The 21,080-nt window shown below is 42.3% G+C and overlaps 1 non-coding gene across 1 annotated transcript; it reads left to right on the top strand.

Annotated features, from left to right (window-relative positions):
- The first annotated feature begins 20,756 nt into the window (after positions 1 to 20,756).
- On the top strand, positions 20,757 to 20,879 carry LOC116269600. The gene has a single exon (XR_004177220.1). It is a non-coding gene; the product is annotated as a small nucleolar RNA SNORA17 (small nucleolar RNA).
- Positions 20,880 to 21,080: the final 201 nt, after the last annotated feature.

The raw sequence follows: 21,080 nt of genomic DNA, 5'->3' as shown, positions 1-21,080 counted from the left end.
GAGAGAATTTCGCTCTCGTCACCCAGGCTGGAGTGCAGTGGCACGATCTCAGCTCACTGTAACCTCTGCCTCCTGGGTTCAAGCGACTCTCCTGTCTCAGCCTCCCAAGCAGCTGGGATTACAGGCACCTGCCACCACACACGGCTAATTTTTGTATTTTTAGTAGAGACGGGGTTTCACCATGTTGGCCAGGCTGGTCTCGAACTCCTGACCTCAGGTGATCCACCCATCTCAGTCTCCCAAAGTGCTGGGATTACAGGCGTGAGCCACTGCCCTCTCGAGGACTTCTTTACCTCCAAAGAATGAAAAGTTTTTAGAAGAAATACATCCATCTATCTATTTATCTATTCTTCTTACAGTATGCATAAAATATAGATATTTATGTAGATAAATATAGATATGGTGATATTATATATTATATATATGGTGATGTTTATGTAGATATATATGGTAATTTTGATATACATATGCATTATAGAATTATTAAATCAAACTAATTGATGTATCCATCACCTCACATACCTAGCATTTTTGTGATGGGAACATTTAAAGTCTATTCTCGTAGCAGTTTCCAAGTATATTATCGCTATATTATTATTAATTATAGTCACCATGCAGTATAATGGATTTCCAGAACTTATTCCTCCTAACTGAAGCTTTGTACCCCTTAATCAACATCTCTATCTATGTTTATGTCTGCATTTATCTGTGTTTGAAATCATCAGCACTTCGGAAAGAATCATGGAATTTTAAGTTAAAGGTAGAGGACTCTTGGTGCCATGAAAATGTGATCTTGAGCAGGCTAATCTCCATAAATCTCAGTTTTTTCCTTTGTAAAATGGGGTTTAGATGAGAAAATAATGGAAATGCAAATGACTTTTATAATGTTCAAGTGCACCAGTGTTAATTATTTTCTTTTTTTTTTTTTTGGAGTCTTGCTCTGTTGCCCAGGCTGGAATGCAGTGGCACGATCTTGGCTCACTGCAACCTCCACCTCCTGAGTTTGAGCAATTCTCTGCCTCAGCCTCCCAAGTAGCTGGGATTACAGGCACCCGCCACCATGCCCGGCTAATTTTCATATTTTTAGTAGAGACAGCGTTTCACTATCTTGGCCAGGCTGGTCTTGAACTCCTGACCTCATGATCCACTCGCCTTGGTCTCCCAAAGTGCTGGGATTACAGGCGTGAGCTACTGTGCCTGGTCTATTTTCTTTAATTCAAGTTGGCTTTCAGGTATACTGGAATTTCAAGTGAAATCCCCTAACAATAATTTTTTTGAGGGTCTTCCATGTGGAGAGGCCTAAACTAAGGACTGTCATTTAATGGGAACCCCGGTGCATTATCAAGTGTGGCTAAGAACACTCACCGAAAACGTAGCTATTGTTCCAAATACCTGCGCATGCCTTGGCTTTTTTTTTTGGTGTTTCAAGAACTAACTAATAGGAGCTAATGGTTCAATTAAAGTTACTTAAATGTGACTAAAATAGGACATTAACTTTTCAGCAACTGGAAAGAAGACTGCTGCATCTTTAAGTGCTGGCTTCTGGAGAGCAGACGAGTTTTAAAATGTTTATATCCCCCTGTCCGCCTGCCCCAAAGGCTTAATAACGATTCTGGTTGGAATTAAATTTACAATATGGTGACTGGACATTTCATTCCAATAAAATCCCCTTAGAGTATTGTATTTCATCTATGTAAGTATCTACAATTTGCAAACATCTGGCCCTATGTTAACAAATTGCAAAAGAATATTTGGCCTCCCAAGAGCTCACAGACTTGTTTATGAACTGCATTCAGCATTATTTTCAAGTGCTCCAGTCAAAATTGTGAGTCTCAGCTGTCAGCGGCCTGGGCATTCCATGACACATAGCCTTATACTGGTAACACTGGACTCTTGCGTGTGGCGCCTTCACTCCCCAACCGCACTCTAGTTACTGAGGAGCAGGTACCAAGACTCTGTCTCATTCACAGCAGGCACTCAAAGCCTTTCTATAATACATGGCACACTGGGATTGGACGGAGTATGGGAGGCCATCCAATCAAACGTTCTCATCTACAAAATGAGGTTTAAGGATCACAGGAAGTTGAAAGACTTGCCCAAGTTGACTCAGTTAGTAGCAAAATGAGAACTTGAACTGAGGACTTCTAACTTTGAAATCTGTTGTATGAATCAGTAGGGAGCACTGAGAAGCTTGAAGATGATCTGGTGGTTTCAAAGGCTGCTGTTGAAAAGGAGTAAAGGGTGTGGAGTCCTTCTTCTTCCCCTGCTGGTTTTCTGCAGGCCTCTTGTGATGGAAGGACACTAGGCTACAAGTCTGAGTAGAACAAACAAAAGCAGAGTAGGAGTATTTTGGAAGAGAGAAGGATATAGGGGGAAAGTGGGAGAATTCTTCTACCCCAGCCTGCTTCTAGGAACTTTCTTAACTGGTCCAAACCTGGTTCTGGAAAGAAAAGAACAAACTGGTTTACCAAAGCTCTGAGTAAGGGCTATCAGGACAGCTGCACAGGTTGGTCTGGGTTTGGCTAAGTGAGATGACTGGGGCAAGGCTTTGTAAATAATAAAGCAGTAGATGAGCAAGAGGGAGATTAATGTCTGTCATTTATTTTAATCCAAAAAAGGCTTGGCTTTCATTGTACTGTTGGAATTTGGAGTCAGAACAAAACAAAACACTACCAAGAATGCTACAGAATTCAATCAATCTTGGCCTTTAAAATGCAGAATGGCTTCACTGCTAGTTTTCTTTCTCTCTCTCTTTCTCTCTTTCTCTCTTTCTTTCTTTCATAGTCTCACTCTGTCATGAAGGCTGGAATGGAGTGGTATGATCACAGCTCACTGCAGCCTTGATCTTCCCAGCTCAAGAGATCCTCCTGCCTTAGCTTCCCCAGGAGCTGGGACTACAGGCACGTGCCATCACACCCAGCTAATTTTTTTTTTTTTTTTTTAGAAATGGGATTTTACTATGTTGTCCAGTTGGTCTGAAACTCCTGGGTTCAAGCAATCTCTCCACCTCGGCCTCCCAAAGCGTTAGGATTACAGGCATGAGCCACCACGTGTGGCCTACACTGTTATTTTCATCATGAGAAAGACCCAGCTTGCTATCGGTGAAGTTCCCTTGCTACTTCCTCATTCCACGGTACATAGGAAGTACATATCTCTTATTGGATTCACATCCACACATGGTTAATCTTTCAAAGGCTGACAAAACATACAAACAAAAGAACAGCTTTGCAAGTAGCTCTTGTTTAGTGTAGTCATTTGGGGCATTCCGGCACTGGGAAGTTTACAAAGTTAAATATCAATTTCAGCTCTGTTGCCTGATTCATGACAAGAAATCTCTGAGGTAGTAAAGACAGGAAAACAACATTGGGGTTGTAATTCACGCCTCCCTAGTGCAAGATCTAGCATGGATGTGCTGGCACAATGCCCGGCAAAAAGATGGTTAGAGGAGCAGCTAAGCTGAGTGTGTTCCTGAGGGTCTAAACTGAAGGCTGTTCTTATCCCCAATCGTGGGTCTCAGGAGCCAAAATCTAATCGTGCAAAAAGCCAAGTCTCAGATATGGACAGAGTGACCACGTAAAGTTAAAATGCAGGTTAGCTCAGGCACAGGGATTTAGTGCCTGAAACAAAATGAATCCAGGCCTGAAGAACTGAGAACTCAGCCAAAGACTGGGGATAGATGGATGATTTTTCTTTAAATAGAAAAACTGCAAATACTAATGACCTCCCAGACATTTGTGCTAGAATTAGTCTTAAATTTATATAAGTAATTCAGAATTGAAATCTCCAAGTTTGTACATCACGATATGTTTTCTAGAAGCAGAATGCCAAGCTACTAAGAATAAATGGCAAAAGAGCTCACTGAGTTCTGAGAGCGGCCAGAATAGAAGCAGAAAATTTCAAGGTAAGCAAGAGAACAAGGAAATCACACTTAAATAATTATGGGATTCAGCAATCCTTGTGAGTTCTCCTTGTGGAGTTTCCTGTGAGCTCAGAGTACTGGAACTAAAAGCAAACGTCAACAAAATGTAAAGCATCCTCAGAAAGGGATATGCAAGCTAAACTCTCTGCAAATTGCAGTGAACCTAGAATCTCTGAGACAATTTCAATTGCCACATTCCAAGACTCATTGGAGAGGAGTCAGAATGCCTCTGAAGGGTCTGAAGGGATTGGGAGTGAGGGCTGCCATGTCAAGATCCCTCAGGAGGAAAGCTTGGAGGGGCCTTTGACATGACATTCTGTAAAGTGGGAGCACGACTGGGGAAAGTCAGAGCAAACATTCCAGGGTGCTGATTGCACCTGCTCTGTGCTAAACACCTAGCATACATGAATCTTCTCACAATGTAGTCACTCCATGGAGTGAGGACTAATTAACTCCATAGAACGAGGACCAGTAGCTCATTTTAGAGAAGGAACCAAGGTGTAGAGAAGTTAAATAACCTTCTACTAAGGGGCAAGAATTCCAACAAAGGCTGTTTGAGTCCCAAGTCACTGATGACGCTAAACTGCTTTTCTTTAGGGTTTTTATAAAATGTTGATTTCCTTTCTTCTAGGGAGTCTAAACCAGCCGTTAGTAATCAGTGGCTCCTTTTTGATTTGTGCTTGGGTCATTGCCCTCCTCGTGCGTCCCCTCCTCGCATCCTCAACAACTTCTCTTCAAAAGGTACAAAAGGGGTGGCTCTCCCTTCTTCTTGCAATGTTCCCCAGAAAGAGAAGACACTGAGCCACTAAGTTTGGGTGGAGACACGGTAGAGCGGTAGTGATATTTTGAAAGTATAATTTGAAAGAAATGAATTTAGGATAAACAAATTTCTGAATGCCTAAAAAAAAAAAAAAAAAAAAAAAAAGTCGAGAAATTCCTCATCCCATGGGGAGCTGCAGGTTGAAAACATAGATGAGTTTAAGAAAGTTTTAAATAAGTTTTTGAGTCAATGATGCATCCAAGTGGCTTATTTGAGGACACGGGGAATGCCAGAGGAACATTTCTAATCCTTTGGAAATGTACAGTGTTGAAATTGACATCACATCCCTCAGTGTTACTATCAAAGGTCATTTTTACACTGCATGGATTTAGAGGCTAGCCTCGTTGGAAAATTTTTACTTAGCTTTCTTTAGGATTCCGAGCACCAACAATTTTGGGCAGAGTATTAAAAAAAAACATGTAGTTACCCGCTCTGAAATTCTGTAGCTATTTTATGACAACATTTTCCGTTGTTTCCATTCATTGGAGTCATATTTTCCTCCTCATGCATTTCTTTTGATAATGTTTTACAGACATTGCTGATTGACATTTATTATCTGAATGTCTCCTTCCCAGACAGAAGTATGATCTGCATTAGCCATAAGCAGTCAGGAAGCGTCTCCTATGACTTGGGGTCCTGGGCTAGTTGCTGGCTACCTTTTCAGTTATTCCCAAAATGTGGTCATTGCTTTAAGAATTCATTTTTTTTTTCAAAATCATACAAGGTCTACTCAATTAATTAGTAGCAACAAAGAGTCAACCAACCCTGAAAATCAAGACAACAACACAATAGGGACTATTACATTTTTCTCTTATTCTTTTTATTTTATTTTATTTTGAGATGGGGTCTTGCTCTGTCACCCAGGCTGGAGTGCGGAGGCACAACTTAAGCTCACTGCAACCTCTGCCTCCCAGGTTCAAGCAATTCTCCTGCCTCAGCCTCCCAGGTAGCTGGGATTACAGGCACGTGCCACCACGCCTGGCTAATTTTTGTATTTTTATAGAGACAGGTTTTCACCATGTTGGCCAGGCTGGTCTTGAACTCCTGGGCTCAAGTGATCCACCCATCTCGGCCTCCCAAAGTGCTGGGATTACAGGCGTGAGCCACTGCGCCTGGCCTTATTCTATTTTTCTTTATTGCAAATTTTGAGAAACAAGTTTATATCTTGACTATGTGGATCAGGTTACTCCTCTGTTAGCACTCTATCACCCTTAGCATAAAACCCAACTTCCTTCTATAGTCAGCCAGGTCCTGTAAAATAACATTGCTTCCAGCACCGTCACTGTCTCCAGAGCTCCCACACTCCACCCATACTGGTTTCCCATACCTCAAATGCTTCAAGCTTTTTTCCCCACAGCAAGCCGTTTGTACATGCTGTTCCCTCTTCCTTTCCAGCTTTTTCTTCCTCTGCCTTTGCCAGCTAGATCTTTCTTGTTTACCGCCTCTTTAGAAAAACCAAAATGCAAAACAAAATACATGTGTGGAGCCAAGAGGTGAGCACTATTTCCCAAAACTTATTAGGACTGAGTAACAATGGAAAACAGTTCAGCAACATAAACCTTTATCAACAAAAAGCAGAGAACTGTCTTCTTTACATTTTTAATCATTCATCTCAATTATTTATTTAAAACAGCTTATTTTTGATAAATTGTAGTTTGGTTTAAGTTTAAATAAATAGGAGTCTTCTACTCCCACCCACGAAAAATGAAGTCTAATAGGTCATTAAGAAGGGTAAAATAGGCTGGGCGCTGTAGCTCATGCCTGTAATCCCAGCACTTTGGGAAACTGAAGCAGAAAGATCACTTGCGCTCAGAAGTTTGAGACAAGCCTGGGCAACATCGCAAGACCCCCATCTCTACAAAAAATACAAAAATTAGCTGAGCATGTGGGTGCACGCCTGTAGTTCCAGCTACTCAAGAGGCTGAAGCAGGAAGGCGGCTTGAGCCCATGAATTGGGGGCTGCAGTGAGCCATCATTGTACCACTGAACTTCAGCCTGGGCAACATAGCAAGATCCCCTGCCCATACCAAAAAAAAAACAAAAAACAAAAAGGAATATTTTTGTTTATTTCTTTTTTGCCTTGGGTTATTCTCAGATGCCAGGTTTTCAGGTGTGTTTGGTGATATTTTATCTTTCACCACATTGTTAGCTGGATGGTTCTCTCCCCTGATGCTTCCTTCCCTTCCCTCCCCTGGGTGGGTCATTTATGATCATCTTCTGAGAGCTCCTGCACATTAAGCCACAGTAGAGAAAACCCAGCAGCATGGGTTCCATGATGAGGCTAAGCCAGCCACCTGGCCGGGCACTAAATCTCAACGTCTTTCCACCTCATAATACTATGAATACTCTTAAAAGTTGGCTGTGGCGGGACACAGTGGCTCAGGACTGTAATCCCAGCACTTTGGGAGGCAGAGGCGGGCAGATCACTTAAAGTCAGGAGTTCAAGACCAGCCTGGCCAACATGGTGAAACCCCATCTCTACTAAAAACACAAAAATTAGCCAGGCATGGTGGCGCCTGTAGTCCCAGCTACTCAGGAGATTGAGGCACAAGAATCGCTTGACCTGGGAGGATAAGGTTGCAGTAAGCCGAGATCACACCACTGTACTCCGATCTGGATAGCAGAGCGAGACTTCATCTCAAAAATAAATAAATAGGCCAGGTGCGGTGGCTCACGCCTATAATCCCAGCACTTTGGGAGGCTGAGACGGGTGGATCACGAGGTCAAGAGATTGAGACCAGCCTGGCCAACATGGTGAAACCCCGTCTCTACTAAAAATACAAAAATTAGCTGGGTGTGGTGGCGTGTGCCTGTAGTCCCAGCTACTCGGGAGGCTGAGGTGGGAGGATCACTTGAACCCAGGAGGCAGAGGTTGCAGTGAGCCAAGATCGCACCACTGCACTCCAGCCTGGCAACAAGGCGAGACTCTGTCTCATAAATAAATAAATAAATAAATAAATAACACTATTAAAAGTTGGCTGCATTTCCTGGCCCCACAATATCCAAACTGTGGGTAATGAACTCCTTGCCCTCTATGAGACGGTAAGAGTGCTTCCAGTGAGGAGAGAAAGCAGTTAGTGCTAGAAATTCACTACCATACAATGTGCTATGATATTCCTAGTAAAGCTATTTCCTTATTAAAACTTTGTTTCAGGTACATGATCTTTTTATTTATACATGCTTATATTCTTAAGCTCCCAGCAGATGAGACTTCCAAATCTTATTCTTTAGAGACCCGTTATGCTGGTATCTTTTAGGCTGTCTGTGGCGTAGCAATGCAGAAACTTTTTCCTCTTTCGGTATTTGCACATACATATTTCTTTAATATTTCAGGAGGCTTAGAGCTAAGCAACACCCACATTTCTTGCCTGATGATTCAAGTGCTAAAAAAACCTGCTAAATTTTATGTGTTTTTTTCTTTTTCTTTTCTTTTTTTTTTTAAAAAGTCTTGCCGAATTAAGCAGAACTAAATTTTATCTTTTATAGGGAGAAAAACAGAGTTCTGGGACCTATGGATTAAAGCAGATTCTCAAATTTTTGTTGGCATCAAGGACCATCTGGAGGCCTTATCTCTTTCAAACAAAAGCAAAAAAGTCCTGCAGATTACAAATTCCCAGGCCCCACTCCTAGAGATGCTGATTTAGGTTCAGGAATTTGTCTATTTTTTTTAAAGCTAGGGCCCTAGCTAATTCTGAGAAAGACTCACAGACCATGCTCTGAGAAACCCTAGAATGAAGACGAGTGGCTTGAGGTATTTTCACCTAATAGTCCCACTGCCATCAAGGGTAATTTCAGTCTGAATTCAGAAAGAAACCCACGCAAGTCTTTCTGTGAGTGAACTGAATATTCTACAACAAGTGGTTTTAGATGCCTTGGGAAGAGAGGAAGGCAAATGTTTTGTTTCAAACAAGTGGCTTTATTTCACGCTCTGCCTTCTTGTTCTTCTTGTCCTCTTCCTCTTCCTCCTTTTCTTTCGGCTTCTCTTCCTCGTCTTCTTTATCCCCCCTCTTCTTCCTCTTCTTCCCTTTCTTCTTCCTTTCTGCCTCCTTCTCCTCTTTTGGTTCATTTGGGCAAATGTTATTTTCTCCTCTCCTTATCCGATCTCCTTTTTTCAGAGGCTGAAGTGAAGTCTGCCACATGACTCTAAGATGATGAAGCAGGTACGTCTCTACTGCTAGCAGAACTTAAAGGTAGGACTCAGAACTTAAGGCTAGAGACCACTCTCTCCAGAGTCCTGGAACTGGCTGGGAATAAATCACCTTTCTTATTTTTCAAGATGAATCTAATAGGCATGATGTAAAATAGTGGAGAAATTCAGGAATGCACCATTGCTTGGATCTAGCAAAGGAGTATTTCTCCCCATTCCACTCCATACACCATAACAGGAACAGGCAAACAGATGGCAGTCTGTGGAGTACCACTAAATTCAAACAAGTTCAAAGCCATCACACACAGGAGCTAAGGAAGAGGCTGCCATAAGATTCTCAGGCAGCCCTACTAGTATCTTCCAGGAACTGATTATCAGGATTAGCACCAGAGTAACTCATAGCCTAGGAAGGGAGCAGGGCTTTTGAAGGAGCCATTGGGGAATGGGAGGGTAGCAAGACTAATTTAAGAGACTGTGCATCAGGCACGGTGGCTCATGCCCATAATCCCAGCACTTTGGGAGGCCGAGGCAGGCGGATCACTTGAGGTCAGGAGTTCGAGACCAGCCTGGCCAACATGGCGAAACCCTGTCTCTACTAAAAATTTTAAAAACTCTGGGAGTGGTGGCGGGCACCTGTAATCCCAGCTCCTCAGGAAGCTGAGGCAGAAGAATCATTTGAACCTAGGAGGTGGAGGTTGCAGTGAGCCGAGATGGAGCCACTGCACTCCAGCCTGGGCAACAAGAGGGAAACTCCATCTCAAAAAAGAGAGAGAGAGAGAGAGAGAGAGAGATTGTGAACACAGATGAAACTATTTACAAGCAAGGTCCTTCATTCTTTTGTCAGTGAAGCAAATCTGCTGCCCTGTTAGTCTTGACGCTGTCATCTGAGCAGACGATTAGCAACATCTCTTTCATCCAACCAGGAAATGGTGACAAAGTATCTCCATGGACCCCTTGAAGGATAAATGGGTGGGTGGGAAGAAGGAGTGCTCATTGTCTTTTGACCATTTAGCTGTTGGAAAGGGAAGAAAGGAGTTGCAAAACATGGGTGAACAATGAATGGTGGGGTTTGAATCCCGCCAGTGTCTCTGCTCACCTCCTTGTAGTCAGAGGTGCTGTCCTGGGAGAGAAAGAACTTTTAACAACTACTTTTTTTTTGTTTTTTTTGAAAGGTGGAATAGCTCTGTCCTCTGTGCCCTCACTAGGAGTCAGACCCCTGGATGGACTTGCCAGATAGGGAATTAACCCATTTTCCATCTGGGAACCTGGCTCTCCTATGACTAAAGAGGGTATCTGGAGTACATGGCAGAGAATGGCATGAAAGGGGGCTCTCCTATGAGTAGGAAATGAGCAGTTCTTACTCAGGGTCACTCAGCTTCTATAGGTTTCAACTTCTGATTCTCCCTAAAGCCATGTCAAAGCTTCAAATGTATCTTTTCTGTTCATGTCTCTTGGGCCATCAATTTATTCCACGTGCAGGGGAGCAGGAGATATTGCGGTGTGTTTATTGTCCAATGGGAATCGCCAAAGACGTTCCACAGGCTGCTAAAGCCTGTTCGTGTATTGCACCACGAAATCGAATCTGGAAACTGCAGTTCTGAACTATAAGCCGTTGTTCGGCAACTAATGTAAGATATATAGGTTTCGCCAAGTATTTGCGTCAACACATTGTTCATCAGAATGAATAATCTATATTTACGGATGTGCTCCGCACCTGCGCGCTCCCCCTGGGAGTGCTGAAGAGCTAGTGTGCTGTGCTCTCTCTCTCTTTCACTCACTTACTACTGGACTGTTCTGTTGCTGTCAGCTCACTGCCTCATTTTATGGTTAATACAACCATTTTATACTTTACACCACCATGAGGGATTGATTCTTCCACTGTTGTACCTCCAAGGCCCCAAACCCAAGCTGGAGGAAGTTCTGCTGTTTTATTTTTTATCTTTTTATTTTTGAGACAGAGTCTTGCTCTGTTGCCCAGGCTGGAGAGCAAAGGCATGATCTCGGCTCACTGCAACCTCCGCCTCCCGACTCAAGTGATCTTCCTGCTTCAGCCTCCTGAGTAGCTGGGACTACAGGCATACACCACCACGCCCAGCTAATTTTTGTATTTTTAGTAGAGACGGGGTTTCGCCATGTTGGTCAGGCTAGTCTCAAACTCATAGCCACCACGCCCAGCCAGTTCTGCTGTTTATATATCAAAAAGCATTAGATAAATACATATTAAATAATAAGTAAAATAAACACATTGGCTCAAAATATTTTCTCACCTGACATATCTTAATAAGATGAGCATACATCTATTGTGATAATTAGCTTGAAAAATATGATCATGTCCAAGCCCTGGCAAACCATGCAATACTTTGGAAAAAAAAAAAAATAGCAACGAAGCTAACAGACTCCTATAATCTTCCAGGCAGGACCTAAGATCGATTACTTCTCATTCTAGTGGAGGAAACTGAGATGCAGGATAGTGAACTAAGTTGCCCAATGTCACAAAGTTAGTGGCAGAACCAGGTCTACCTAAATGATAGTCTCTGAACACTAAGTCAACAGCTTTCATTACTCTACTGGCTGATTAAGCAACATCTCTTTTCAAAGAATCCTAAATAATTAGAAGATGTGTGATCATATCTATGGCCAAGGGGCAGGGTCAAGATCGTCGACTAGAAGCAGCAGCATTTGCAGGCTCCCGTTGGGAAAAAAACATCATAAGCATGTGAATCCTTCACTGACAACCAAGGTATCCAGGTTCTCTCATCAAAATTGACTAGAAGCTGGCGTGACCCACAGAGGGAAGGAAGAGCAGTGTGGTGCAGCAGCCCACCTGAAAGCCACACAGGGAAGGGGAACCTCCTCCTCCCAGCCAAGGAAGGTAGTGAGCGAGCGTACTACCCAGCTCGGGAAACTGTGCTTTTCTCATAGAACTGTGCAACCCACAGATCAGAAGATCCCACCTGTGAACCCACACCACCGGATATTCAGGACTTGAACTCAGCTCTGGATCAAGTGGACCTAGTAGACATCCACAGAACTCTCTACCCCAAATCAACAGAATATACATTCTTCTCAGGGCCATATGGCACTTATTCTAAAACCAACCACATAATTGGAAGTAAAACACTCCTCAGCAAATGCAAAAGAACTGAAATCGTAACAGTCTTTCAGACCATAGTGCAATCAAATTAGAACTCAGGATTAAGAAACTCACTCAAAACCACACAATTTCATGGAAATTGAACAACCTGCTCCTGAATGAATCTTGGGTAAATAATGAAATTAAGGCAGAAATCAATGAGAACAAAGAGACAACATACCAGAATCTCTGGGACACAGTTAAAGCAGTGTTAAGGGGGAAATTTATAGCACTAAATGCCCACATTAGAAAGTTAGAAATATCTCAAATAGACACCCTAACATCACAATTAAAAGAGCTAGAAAGGCAAGAGCAAACTAATCCAAAAGCTAGCAGAAGACAAGAAATAACTAAGATCAGAGAATAACTGAGGGAGATAGAGACACGGAAAACCCTCCAAAAAAAATCAGTGAATCTAGGAGCTGTCATTTGAAAAAATTAACAAAATAGATAGACCACCAGCTAGACTAATAAAGAAGAGAGAGAAGAATCAGATAGACACAATAAAAAATGATAAAGGGGATATTACCACTGACCCCACTGAAATACTAACTACCACCAGAGAATACTATAATGCAAATAAACTAGAAAATCTAGAAGAAATTGATAAATTCCTGGACATATACACCCTAGCAAGACCAAACCAGGAAGAAGTCAAATATCTGAATAGACCAATAAGAAGTTCTGAAATTGAGGCAGTAATTAATAGCCTACCAATCAAAAAAGTCCAGGGCCAGACAGATTCACAGCTGAATTCTACCAGAAATACAAAGAGGACCTGGTACCATTCCTTCTGAAACTATTTCAAACAATGATAAAGGAGAGACTCCTCCCTACCTCATTTTATGAAGCCAGCATCATCCTGATACCAAAACTGGGAAGAGACACAGCAAAGCAAGAAAACTTCAGGTCAATATCCCTGATGAACATTGAAGCGAAAATCCTCAATAAAATACTGGCAAACTGAATCCAGCAGCACATCAAAAAACTTATCCACCACAATCAAGTCGCCTTCAACCCTGGGATGCAAATCTGGTTCAACATACACAAATCAATAAATGTAATCCATCACATGAACAGAACCAAAGACAAAAACTACATGATTATCTCAATAGATGCAGAAAAGGCCTTTGAAAAAATTCAACATCCCTTCATGTTAAAAACTCCCAATGAACTAGGTATTGATGGAACATATCTCAAAATCATAAGAGCTATTTATGGCAAACCCACAACCAGTATCATATTGAATGGGCAAAAGATGGAAACATTCCCTTTGAAAACTGGTACAAGACAAGGGTGCCTTCTCTCACCCCTCCTATTCAACATAGTATTGGAAGTTTTGGCCAAGGCAATCAGGCAAGAGAAAGAAATAAAGGTATTTGAATAGGAAGAGAGGAAGTCATGTTCTGTTTGCAGATGACATGATTTTATATTTAGAAAATTCCAACATCTCAGCCACAAAACTTCTTGGAACTTATAAGCAACTTCAGCAAAGTCTCAGGATACAGAATCAATGTGCAAACATCACAAGCATTCCTATACACCAATAATAGACACAACTCCCATTCACAATCTCTACAAAGAGAATAAAATACCTAGGAATACAGCTAACAAGGGATGTGAAGGACCTCTTCAAGGAGAACTACAAACCACTGCTCAAGGAAATAAGAGAGAACACAAATAAATGGAAAAACATTCCATCCTTATGGATAGGAAAAATCAATATTGTGAAAATGGCATACTGCCCAAAAGTAATTTATAGATTCAATGCTGTTCCCACCAAACTACTATTGACATCCTTCACAGAATTAGTAAAAACTACTTTAAATTTCATATGGAATCAAAGAAGACCTAATATAGCCAAGACAATCCTAAGCAAAAAGAACAAAGCTGGAGGCATCATGCTACCTGACTTCAAACTATACTACAAGACTACAGTAACCAAAACAGCATGGTACTGATACCAAAATAGACATATAAACCAATAGAGCAGAACAGAGACCTCAGAAATAACACCACACATCTACAACCATCTGATCTTCGACAAACCTGACAAAAACAAGCAATGGGGAAAGGATCTTATATTCAGTAAATGGTGCTGGGAAAACAAGCTAGCCATATGCAGAAAATTGAAACTGGATCTCTTCCTAACACCTCATACAAAAACTAACTCAAGATGGATTAAAGACTTAAATGTAAAACCCCGAACCACAAAACCCCTAGAAGAAAACCTAGGCAATACCATTCAGGACATAGGCGTGGGCAAAGACTTCATGACAAAAATGCCAAAAGCAATTGCAACAAAAGCCAGAATTGATAAATGGGATCTAATTAAACTGAAGAACTTCTGCACAGTAAAAGAAACTATCATCAGAGTGAACAGGCAACCTATAGAATGTGAGAAAAATTTTGCAATCTACCCATCTGACAAAAGTCTAATATCCAGAATTTACAAGGAACTTTATAAGAAAAAAACAAGCCCATCAAAAAGTGGACAAACCATCTGAACAGACACTTCTCAAAAGAAGATATTTACATGGCTAACAAACATGAAAAAAAGCTCAACATCACTTATCATCAGAGAAATGCAAATCAAAACCACAATGAGATAGCATCTCACACCAGTCAGAATGGCAATTATTAAAAAGTCAGGAAACAATAGATGCTGGCAAGGCTGTGGAGAAATAGGAACGCTTTTACACTGTTGATGGGAATGTAAATTAGTTCAACCATTGTGGAAGACAGTATGACTATTCCTCAAGGATCTAGAACCAGAAACACCATTTGATCCAGCAATCCCATTATGGGGTATATACCCAAAGGAATATAAATCATTCCATTATAAAGACATGCACACGTATGTTTATTGCACCACTGTTTACAAGAGCAAAGACATGGAACCAACCCAAATGCCCATCAATGATAGAATGGATAAAGAAAAAGTGGTATATATACACCATGGAATACTATGCAGCCATAAAAAGGAATGAGATCATGTCCTTTGCAGGAACATGTATGAAGTTGGAAGCCATCAACCTCAGCAAACTAACACAGGAAGAGAAAACCAAACACCACATGTTCTCACTCATAAGTGGGAGATGAACACTGAGAACACATGGACACAGAGAGGGGAACAACACACAGCAGGGCCTGTTTGGGGAGTGGGGGTTGAGGGGAGGGAACTTAGAGGACAGGTCAATAGGTGCAGCAAACCACCATGGCACATGTATACCTATGTAACAAACATGCACATTCTGCACATGTATCCCGTTTTTGTTGTTGTTGTTTTGGTTTGGTTTTGGTTTTTAGAATAAAGAAAAAATAAAAATAATAACTAGAAAATAAATCATACAGATGGCCTTTTTGCAGAGCTAACCCCTGAACCCTCTGATCATCATGAAATGGTGCTAACATCCTGTTATGATTTGAATTTTGTATCTCCTCAAAACTTCATGTTGAAATGTAATCTCCAATGCAATTGTGTTAAAAGGTGGGGTCTTTAAGAAGTGATGCGGTCATGGGAGCTCCTTCCTAGTCAATGGGATTAAGACCCTAGGAAAGGGGCTTCTCACAAATTTGGCATTTTTTTGCCTTTCTATCCCTTCCACCATTTGAGAACACAGCCTTCCAGGTGCCATCGTGGACACAAAGACAGGAACCTCGTCAGACTCTGAATCTGCTGGCACCTCAATCCTGGACTTTCCAGCCTCCAGAACTGGAATTTCTATTACTTATAAATGTCTATTATTTCTATAAATTTCTATTATTTATAAAGTACCTAGTCTCAGGTATTTTGTTATAGCAGCACAAACAGACTAAAGATGTGTCCCCAGCTCATTTGGCTAATTTCACCTTGTTTAATTGGAGCCAGCAAAATGTTCTTCCTCTTCTGGTTGGTGGCCTTTTCAACCAAAAGTGTTTAGTCATCTAAAGAGCCAGGCAGGGCAGTGGGAGTGCTTTACCCACTCATGGACATCTTTGAAAGGTCCCCAGGACCTACCATCCACCACTTTGTCTGCCCCTGTCTGAGTGTCTATTGGCAGAGACCACCATGTCCTTGAGGAAAGCTGTCATGGCTTTATCTTCAGGGCTTTCCAAAGGTGGGGATCTAACCTCATCTCTTCCTCTCCCCCAAAACCTCCTGATGGTATTCATGGCTGCCTGAGGCTTCCCATTCATCACAGACTAATTGAACGGCTACTAGGTGCAAAGTACTGAGCTGAGGCCTGTATCTGCTATTGGTATCTACAGTATGTACAGGGTACTTACCACCCAGATGGTGTCAATAAAGTGTTTTTGAATAAATTTATGACAAAACAGGTAGTATACAATTAAAAACATTGTTTGAATATACCACAAAACAATCAGGCTCTTAATATTCTTATGCAATTTGCCAAATAACTTATTGCTTCCAAGAGTTATTTACAAAGGGGCCAGGTGCAGTGGCTCACACCTGTAATCTCAGCATTTTGGGAGGCCGAGGCGGGCAGGTCACTTGAGGCCAGAAGTCTGAGACCAGTTGGCCAATATGGTGAAACTCCATCTATACTAAAAATACAAAAATTAGCCGGGAATGGTGGTGCATACCTGTAATCCCAGCTACTTGAGAGGCTGAGGCTTGAACTTGGGAGACAGAGGTTGCAGTGAGCTGAGATCACGCCACTGCACTCCAGCCTGGGCAACAGAGTGAGACTCTGCCCATCCCCACCAAAGAAAGTTCTTTACAAAGAAAAAATTATGAAACAAGAGGGAAAGATGACAGAATTCATGCTGTTCAAGTGAAAGCAAGAAACAAGCTGGTTAATTGTAAAGGAAGATGTCCTGTTCTGGCGTGGTGATAAAAATAGAAATAATATATCGAAGGAAGAAAAAAGAGGGGAATAAAAGCTGTATTCAGGAAATAACTATGCGCTGAGAATATTCTTGGCCAAGAAAATTTGGAAAAATACACAATCCGCATGTCAATCAATAATCAAGAATATAATGGCAGCATAATTTTTCATGCCATAATTTTTCATGTCAGTCCTTTTCTGGAGTGTGTGTGTGTGTGTGTGTGTGTGTGGGTGTGGGTGTGGGTGTATCTTTGTTCTGGGAAAGATGACAAAGATACACATGAACTGTAAACGCAATCATAAAGAAAGCCAAGTATTTGGAGGCCTGGTTTTGTGGGGCCCACGTTCTGAATAGCACAAGTCTCTGTCAGCTTACTGATAGTGACCTGATTAAAAATGTGACCCAGTGGAAAAACTTCCCTGCTGCCAAACTAGTCACTGGAACTTTGATAAGAAGGTGACAGTCTAGTGGTGGGTACAAGTTCAGAGACTCATTAAAATTCAAGGAGAAAAAAAAGTTAAAAAGGAGGAAAAAGTGGCAGATTAGTCATTCAGCCTTCTTAACACAACAAAATGGTTCCCGGTCTCTAATTTATATATATATATATTCCAAAGCACCTCAAGTGATCATCACTACAACGTATTAGTTCTAAATACAATAGACGATGTTTAGAGCCCATCTTCAGGCTGTATTGGCAGCATTTCTTACTGCTGATCGTCCCTTCTTCTGTGACAGTAGATAGTCTCTCCTGCCTCTCTGCTGCTCCTTTGTCTTCTCCTCCATAGGCCCCCTGTCCTTTAATTTTGGAGTTGCTTGGAGGTTCTGTCCTATCATCTCTCATCTCTCATCTCTCAATGCTATATACTGTTTTTTGTTGTTGTTGTTATTGTTGTTGTTGTTGTTTTGAGACAGAGTCTCCCTCTGTCACCCAGGCTGGAGTGCAGTGGCACAATCTTGGCTCACTTGCAAACTCCACTTCCCAGGCTCAAGCAATTCTCCTGCCTCAGCCTCCCAAGTGGATGGGATTACAGGTGCCCACCACCACACCTGGCTAATTTTTGTGTTTTCAGTAGAGACAGGGTTTCGCCATGTTGGCCAAGCTGGTCTGCAACTCCTGGCCTCAAGTGATCCACCCCCCTCAACCTCTCAAAGTGCTAGGATTACAGGCGTGAGCCTCCATGCCTGGCCTATAGTGGCCTATATACTCTTCTAGTAAAGTATTATTCACTCTCTGCCTAAAGGTGCCATCTGTATGCTGAGGACCCCTAAGCCTACCCCTTGCCAAGATCTTCTAGACTTGGGCAGCCAACTCTTCACAGATTACCTTCCCTGGAATGAACACCAGGCAGGTCCAGAGTATCTCCTTCTACCCACACTGGTCCTCCTGTCATGTTCAGTGAACAACCTGTGGTTCACCAGGCAACCTGGCTAGACTTCCGAGCCACATCCTTCATCATTTTTTCTTCTTAAGATCACATATAATGGCCGGGCATGGTGGCTCAAGCCTGTAATCCCAGCACTTTTGGGAGGCCGAGACGGGCGGATCATGAGGTCAGGAGATCGAGACCGTCCTGGCTAACGCGGTGAAACCCCGTCTGTACTAAAAAATACAAACTAGCTGGGCGAGGTGGCGGGCGCCTGTAGTCCCAGCTACTTGGGAGGCTGAGGCAGGAGAATGGCGTAAACCCTGGAGGCAGAGCTTGCAGTGAGCTGAGATCCAGCCACTGCACTCCAGCCTGGGTGACAGAGCGAGACTCCGTCTCAAAGAAAAAAAAAAAAAGATCACAAATATTTCCTGAGTGTCAGTAATACGTGCTAGGATATATTGTGCCTGCACTGTGCTAGGCAGGCCCAGGACAGAGTAATAAACAAAGTCAAAGTAGTCCTTGCCCTCATGGAGCTTATAGCCTTGGAGCCTTCTTCACTCCCGCCAAGACTGCCAACCCTCTGTGCTGTTCTTCAGACAGTCCTCTTCTCCCTAACCTGACTGCTGCTTTCCTGTTTTAAGTATCCATCATTTCTTGCCTTGATTGACTTCATAGCCTCCTAATTATTTTTCTGATTCCAAGCTCGCCTTTGAAAGCCATTTCCACAAATCTGCCTAAAAACAATCTTATCATACCACTGCTGCTAAACATACTTCACTGGCTCCTCGCTGCTCTTAGGATAAGGGCAAAACTCCTCAGTACGTGGCTAAAAAGAAGCGTTGGACAAAGGCCCATAGAAGCTCTGGGAAGGAAGTCACTGTGTTGTCCCTTCAAACCCGAAGTCTTTTGGTATTCATTCAACATTGTTAACCAGGAAACACTGGTTCTATTAATAAAAATGGTATATCCATTTATATCTAAAGTTAGGAATTGACTGTGTGCATGAACTCTAACAGCATCTTTTTAAAGCTGTGTGCTTCATACACGTATAAAATTGAGTCTTGCTCTACATATGATATATTGTCATAGATGTCGTTCCATGTCATTAAGCATTCTTCTACCGCATCATTTTAATGACTACAGAGTATTTGTTTATTTATTTATTTTGAGATGGAGTCTCACTCTGTTGCCCAGGCTGGAGTGCAGTGGCACAATCTCGGCTCACTGCAATCTCTGCCTCCCAGGTTCAAGCCATTCTCCTGCCTCAGCCTCCCGAGTAGCTGGGATTAAAGGTACACACCACTGTGCCTGGCTAATTTTTGTATTTTTAGTAAAGATGGGATTTTGCCATGTGGCCAGGCTGGTCTGGAACTCCTGACCTCAAGTGATGCGCCTGCCTTGGCCTCCCAAAGTGCTGGCATTACAGGCATGAAGCTACTGTGTGCAGCCTCTTAATTATTTCTTAAATTTGATCTTTTCCAAAATAATATATGCACAAGTTTAAAAATCTAATAGTATCAAAAATTTTAAAAAAATAGCACTCTGTCTCACCTGTTCTCACTTCAGCCCTGATCCCCAGAAGCAACCACTTAAGACTATTTTAGCTGTTGCTTTTCCTAATGTAAAGGAGGTATACATACAGAGGTATGTCTGAACAGTATGAGTATGTCACTTTTTACTGATTTATTTATCTACTGACCTCCCATCTACTGAATTCCCTGTTTGATGTAGTCAATCATGCAGCGAATATATATTGCGCACCCACTATGTGCCAGGCACTGTTCCAGGCATTAGGACTCCAGCAATGAGCAAAACAACAAGGTCACTGCATTCATGAAACTTAAATTCCAGGAGAAAGACAAGTAAAAAGCAAATAACGAAATAAAACAATTCCATATACTGCTATGTGCTATCAAGAAAATAAAAGAGAGTGATAGAGATTTAACTGCCTGACTTTCAGTAGGGCGGTCAGAAATATTTCTCTAAGGTGACGTCAGAGCCAAGCCCCTAAATGATAAGCAGGGTCTGCCATGTGAAGCTCCATGGGAAGTGCCGTGACAGGCATCAGCACATGTAACAGAGACCCTCTAACAATGGCATAAGCAAGTACGTTTATTATTTGTCTCATGGAGTAGCCTGAGAATAGGCCATCCAGGGACCCAGGCTCCTTCGGTCCTTCATCTGGAAGGTGCCCTGTGGCTCCACCACCTCCATGTTCCAAACAGCAAGGTGGAGAACAGCAAGGTGGAGAAGGCAGTTCTCTATAAGGACACAACTCAGTAATTTCCCATCTCTTCTGCTCACATCTTTTTGGCCAGACCTTAGTCACATAAGCACACCTAGCTACAAGAGAAACTTGAAATGTAATTTCTATTCTGGGCAGCTACATGCTAAGCGAAAATTCTGTTACTGTGGAAGAGGAGGAGAACACGATGGGGAACCAACTGATTTTCTGCCAAAAGAACATTTTATACAGAGGAAAGATTGAAGGCAAAGGCTCCGAGGAAGGAAAGAACCCGACTTGTTAAAGAGAAAGAACTGCCTCTAGAGGCATTGCAGATGTGGCTGCTGTGTCACATTTGTGTCATTAGGTGGCAGCGGCTATGTCGATGCTCAGTGTTCTGCCCTGTGAATGTTCGAATGTTTAATAGTCTAACACTCCTGTTTTGTGGACTTGGCATCTGTTTTCCTTCACTGGTATCTGGGAGAGAGGGCGGGCCTTGTGAGTGGGCTTCCTGACCGTGGCGCTGGGCTGGGCTGGCCACTAGGGGTCTGAAGGGATAGTGGGAAGGTAGAGAGTGCCTTCACCAGGAACAGCCTTCATTAGTGAGTTTTAAGAGACTGTGAGAGGATCGGTCAGG

This window comes from Papio anubis, chromosome 11 (genome assembly GCF_008728515.1).
Source record: "Papio anubis isolate 15944 chromosome 11, Panubis1.0, whole genome shotgun sequence".
Lineage (NCBI taxonomy): Eukaryota > Metazoa > Chordata > Mammalia > Primates > Cercopithecidae > Papio > Papio anubis.
Note: the sequence above shows the minus strand (reverse complement) of the source record. Positions and strands in the feature narration are given on the sequence as shown.